At 35.9% G+C, this 6582-nt stretch overlaps 1 pseudogene; it reads right to left on the bottom strand.

Annotated features, from left to right (window-relative positions):
- Positions 1-249: 249 nt before the first annotated feature.
- Positions 250-1088, bottom strand: LOC107662318 (putative nuclease HARBI1; annotated as a pseudogene).
- Between the last annotated feature and the right edge of the window lie 5494 nt (positions 1089-6582).

The following is a 6582-nucleotide window of genomic DNA, read 5'->3' as shown; positions in this document are numbered from 1 at the left end:
TAGGATTTTTCTATAAAGATATTGTAGTGATGTACTAATTTTGACATGTAGGCAATTTAGAAAGTATAGTTTTGTTAAATCTTGAGTATTAAAGTCATGTGAGAAGTAGATATCAGGGCAAAATAAAGAGACTGAAGAAAAATGGAAGCGTAGGTGCAGTTCAGGGGTCCGTTCTTCGTACGTCGCTTATTACATCCGAGATCTTAGGCCCAGAATAAGTTTGTGTGTAATAATACAGTGAGCTTGACATTAATATTTTTCCTTACCACGTTCAAATAATGTGCATAAACGTGACTCTCTGAAAATTCTTGAGTCATGCACAGATCCTGGCCATTTGGCTTCCACATTTGTGACATGGCACATAGAGTCACACACCATGTAAGACATTGTAGTCAATCAACTGCATACTTTGGTAATATACACAAGGTATTACATATCTAAAATATTAAGAATTGTAATTGTAACTCACCTGCACATTTATACTGTGAACCCCCTTTCGGTTCACAAAATCTCCTTCATTGGGGTCTGGTGGGGCCTTGATATGAATGTGTGTGCAGTCTATGTCACCAATCACATTAGCGAAGCCTGGGGGACAATCGATTCATATTTACTAGCGTGGACATATTCACATGATCTTCATTAACAAGTAGAATGTACCTGCAATGGCGAAAAAGCTTTACAACTTGGGATCTTAAGTGGCTTGGAAAGACCACAAAAACCCCTAAAAACAGCTTGAGCGCCAAATAAACTTTGCAAATGGCACAACAGACAGCACTTTTGGCCAAGTTCTCCGCATCCCCAATAGTGTACAGGAAAGTGCCACTCGAAAAGAATCTCAACGCGATGCACACAGTTTGAGCTGTTGTTAAAGCCCAACTCCGACGAGTCAAACTTTCTATATGAGGTTCCAACAAATTAATTATTTAAATGACACCCTCACGTGAAAAACGATATCTTTCAAAAAGCACACTATCGCACTGTGCTAATGGATCCTGTCTGTGTCGCAAAACACGATTAATTCTAAAAGCTCTGCGAATTATCCTCGCACCTTCCGCAACAGGTTGCTCTCGTAAAAACGGGCAAGACATGGCTGCAAGTGCAACAGACTTCTCGTATCACCTCCGCTTATAAAGCCGCGATCTAATCCTGTTTACATGAAATAAGCCTGCTCCCGAGCAGGTTTAAGTTTACGGACCTGTTGCTATGACAGCAACTCCGGGATGAGCTTCGAAGAACCAACCAATCCAAGATCAAGCGAAATCGTCAACAATCAAATCCAGCTAACTGAATTAGCGACGTACGAAGAACGGACCCCAGGAGAGAACTTTTAATTATTTTGCATGTCCCCAACCTAAGGATTTAAACCTTTTTTTTAATGTGATGTCCATATAAAAAATAGGGTTGTCCATGTTTCAGAATTTGTTGTGGGTGTATAAGTGAGAGATTTCCCGGCCTGAAATTTTTTTCCCAGTACGCCCCTCGTGGAAATTAATGGCGCAGACATGCGGTTTCATTTACTACACATAGGCCTACTGAAGCTCGCGGTGTTTTCAGCCTCTGCCGCCTCAATATAGGAGTACATGAACACATAAACAATCTCTAGAACTGTCACTTCATGAGCATTTTACTTATTTTGAGAAAACTATCATCATATCATATACAAAGAGACACCAATGTTTCAAAAAGACACGAATGTTTCAGGAGATTAGTACACAGAATAGGACACATGCTTATTAGATAACCGTATTTGAGTTGATGTATATACCTTTATTTATTATTTTTTTATTCACTTTTTTTTTTCCCAAACCATTGTTCGATGCAGTGTTTCCTGTAGTTATGCAAAGATTTGGTTTCAAAAACAGTATCAGTAAACTATTTCTTATGATTTTAAATCTGCATTGAACTTCAGATCAATCTCAAAGTAAAAGGCGGTACTAAAGTCTGATTTTGTGGTGGATGTGTTCAAATTTGTTCATCTTAATTCAAGTGATGAAGGATTTTGAAAGTCTGAGTGTTGAGCACTACTGTAAGGTTAACCCTGCATGGTGTAAATGTTTGAAAATTATTAACAGTTGTAAATAAACATTCATTAGAAATGTAGCAAAGTAATCAAAAAGTAATCAAAAGTAATCAGTTACATTACTTTAATAAAGTAATTGAAAAATTTAAACTACTATTACATTTTAAATAGGGTAACTTGTAATCTGTAACCTATTACATTTCCAAAATAACCTTCCCAACACTGCACATAACACAGTTTGATTCATAGTAACCATTGACACTTGGCCATAAAACAGACAATGCAGCAGCTAAATTATTGTAAGGGTGGTGTCTCTAAGATAACATGAATTCATAAACAGATGCCATATGCATATCATGCATAACAATTTTCTGATAATAGCATTAATATGGCAATCCGGTGCCCTGGGCTGAAATGTTTTCATTAGATTGTTGGTTGACACTTGCATGAAGCTTCAGGGAACTCTGGCCATTCGTTTATGTTTGCACCACTAACATCAGTGTCAGACACAACTCTTGCCACCTAGTCAAGTCAATATCATTGCTCCTGACAAATCAATATTGTATTACTGTTCACTCAGCTTTGCTCTAGACTTTTGTTAGCATTCACCTGGTTTGGCTTAGGTTTTATAGAATCTAATATACTGCAGATCTTGCTTTTTGCAGAATGTCACAAATGTGGGAGAGCATTCAAACGCACAAAAACATGCAGAGAAATGACCTCAAACTGCAGTGCTCTGGTAGGGTATGCGCTATGACATCACTTCAGTGTATAATGTGATCGTTAATATGAATTACATGTTTTAGACATTCTCTGTAGTCTGCAGATGACAGGAAAGAGACTCCTGGGGTCCTTCTTATATATATATATATATATATTTTTTTTTGGTGACCCAGCATTTGGGAACCTCTGGCTAAATCTGAAGTCTCACTAACTGCATCACTAACATCAGAAATACACATATCACATTTCAAACAGGTTTCTCAAACACTCCCTCTGTCTCCTATTGGTCAGACAAACAGATTGTCCCGCCCTAAACTCACGCCATTGGTTGAGGCAATGTTGCTGTGTTGTGCTGGTCGCACAGAGACACGAGACACAGTGTTACACACTACAAGGTTAAATAATAAAATAAAAATAAAAAATAACCAAGATTTAACATGGTTTTGAGGACACACAGAAGGGCTGCTTTCATTTGGACTGAATGTCTGAAAGTTTAAACTGGCCTTAAGAAGCTCAGCTTCAACAACCCTCTGGTTTCTGTCCGATATTCTTAATTTTCCAGCCGACTAAACTGTGTTAACAGAGGCCAGACCCAATGGATGTTACCTCATTTCAAGGGGAAGCCTATCAAAGAGCCATGCGTGAAGTATTGGGCTTTTGAAACTCTGAACCAGTTTAATTGGATCTGCTGAATCTCAGGGACAGTAGGGGGCTGTCTCCTCCTTATCCGGCTGGAATCAGCATTGCATAATCAAACATACATACTTACAGATGAAAGGAACATATTTTGTGAATGTTCTTTTTCTTTTTTCACCATTCAAACATCTTCACTCATTCCTATGCACAATTTCATTCCATCTAATGCATCAAAATATTGGATAAAATATTAAACAAACAATTTTCAATGATGCAAAACATTCTAATTCACAAATGTGACAATGTATAACAGGTTTTTCTTCATTTTTTTCCCTAATCAAAATATTTCAAACAAGACGATTTCTTGGGAATATTGTTTTAATCCATAAGCAGTTTATAGGTTTTTCCTAAATATAACTTCTCATCCTATTAGTCTTATGTAAAATCCCTAGAACCAGGGTTATTACAGTTAACTAAAACCATAAAAAAAAATGAAATAAAATAAAATAAACATTAACTTTACAAAAGCATTAACAGTACATCAGTGATACTAAAACAACACTGCCTTGAACTAACATAAGCCAATGCTTCATCATCCTCCAGGAAGCGACATCAGCAGTTTGATAAAATGACAGAAATCAGAATGATAATATAAAAATGTGAAAAAAGGGTTAAAACAGATCAGGATTCATAACACCCTTTTTTTAAGCACCCAAGATTTGCACTCATATTTCATTTGATGTTATAACCGTTATGGTTACATACTGTCTCTGTGGGGGAAGGACAGAAGCTCCTTCAGTATTATGTTACGTATATATCTCTACTGTGAGATTATACACCACAGGCTGAACAATTGTATGCACACACACACACACAGACACACACAAGTGCACACACTAATCAGCTGTGACCTTGAATTTCCTTAAATCTTTTCATTCTGCCCCCTGCATGCTGCAACGTCTGTCACAAACTAGTATATACTTACTTTAGTGGTCCTATCTTCTATATCAGTTCTGTTCCAAATCACTGTCTTCTTAGTGTGCATCCAAACTGAACTTATACCCCATACGTGACTGATCTGAAGCAAACAAACATCCCTTCCAACTCTCACTTATTAAGAATCTGAACATGCTGAAGCATCCATATTCTGTATGAGACATATTAAATGTAGTAGGCATTTTGTTCAAACAAAATAAAATACAATTTTGCTAAATAAAGAAAATCATTTGGAAAATAATTTTCTGAATAAATGTATTTGGACATAGACTGCAACATTTGATGCAATAATGGTTCTATTTGAGCTCTCAACATCCCCACACAACAAAGAACTATAAATAATGACAAAATGTACAGCAACAGCATTAATAAATAGCCAAACGATAATCTGCACTGTCCATTACTTTAACTCATCAATACAATTGAAACAATTTCAATTCAGTTTGAATTTGAGATTAAACTAGACAAGATGAAGTTGAAGAATGAGTTGGAATGAGTTTCTACAGCTAGTGTGATTCAACTTAGAGGAAGACAGCAACTGAGATAAGTTTTTTAACTGAATTAGATTGTAATTTTCACTGTGGATAACAGCAACTGCATTATTTATCTATGCTGGAATGCATGATAGCCAAACGATAATCTGCACTGTCCATTACTTTAACTCATCAATACAATTGAAACAATTTCAATTCAGTTTGAATTTGAGATTAAACTAGACAAGATGAAGTTGAAGAATGAGTTGGAATGAGTTTCTACAGCTAGTGTGATTAAACTTAGAGGAAGACAGCAACTGAGATAAGTTTTTTTAACTGAATTAGATTGTAATTTTCGCTGTGGATAACAGCAACTGCATTATTTATCTATGCTGGAATGCATGCGAACTGCCAAAAATCCATAACAAATCACAGTATTAAAAAAAATGAATGAATTAATAAAAAATAAAAATAACAGTAACAAATCAGAAACATTGATCAATATGAAATTGTTCAAACTGTTTTTGGCTTGTTGGAATAACATTAGGGGAAATATTGTTGCTCTAACGTGTGTTTAGGTAATTCATGTTTTTAGCATTCAAAGTTGGGTAAAAACTGGATAAAATGCAATTGCGTTTGTACATTGTGGTGTAATAATATGACCTACTAAAAATGATGGAAGTTACTTAAAATCCCAAAAGATTATGTGACAGTTTTGACGCAGAATATCAGCGATCAACTATAATACTCACAGAAGATGAAACTTCAGGATGAAGACTGACTCTCACATCTGATTTTTTGTTGTTTTGTCTGTTTCTATTCAAAGTGGAAATGTTTTACATTTCTCCAATCTGAATGGCGGGTGAAACCGCAGGACTTCACATATCTCAAGAATCGGCAGAAGGAAATGGGATTGTCAAATTGTGATCAAATCTGACACTAAGCCAATTGTTGTGTTCTGAATCGATGCGGGAGGACTAATCTTTGCAAAATCTCGTGTTTCGTTTTGCATTCGAGCTCAGGTGCTTTGGTGGCTCATTGAAATGCACCTTTAATTGATTATGATTTGCCACTAGTGAAGTAATTGAAATGCCAAGCGCTGATGGCATCAGCATACGGGAACACTCAGGTAATCAGGTGAATTTAGGAACTTTTCATTTGAAATGCACGAAGGCTGCATGAATGAGCCGCACACAGTCTGTTAGACAGAACTGGGCTTTCAGGTAGAAGAGAAGACATTTCCTTCAACCTTCTGCTCTCACACCTGAGCTGCCATTGTTTCCTTTAAGAGTCATTTCAAAGTCGCCGTTACTACAGGCCTGTAAATTACCAAAGACTTGAATAGATCTTCAATAGCACAGGCCTTGATGTGCTGCTTTTGAATGAATCAGAGAAAGGATGTACTCTTGATAATATTTTATTTCAGCTAATGTTTATTTCAAGTAACTCATTTTTTATGGTTTTAGTTTTAGTATTAGTTTAGTTAACTATAATAACCCAGAAAATTATTGCCACTGTAAAATTGATCTGCTGTTACTTACAATTTTGATAATGTTGACAAATTCTTTAAGTTTAGGGATTCTATGTAACACTTAAATATAGCTATTAAAGTTTATTTTTAATATAAATGTTTCATAACACTTTTTACATCCCCAAAGCTGCGTATACACAAGTACTTTTGTTTGCCGTCCATATTGTATAGTTCAGCAAAAATGCATGTGCAAACATTACTGT

Source organism: Sinocyclocheilus anshuiensis, unplaced genomic scaffold (assembly GCF_001515605.1).
Source record: "Sinocyclocheilus anshuiensis isolate Anshui unplaced genomic scaffold, SAMN03320099.WGS_v1.1 scaffold579, whole genome shotgun sequence".
Classification (NCBI taxonomy): domain Eukaryota; kingdom Metazoa; phylum Chordata; class Actinopteri; order Cypriniformes; family Cyprinidae; genus Sinocyclocheilus; species Sinocyclocheilus anshuiensis.
This window is presented reverse-complemented; position numbering and strand designations above follow the sequence as displayed.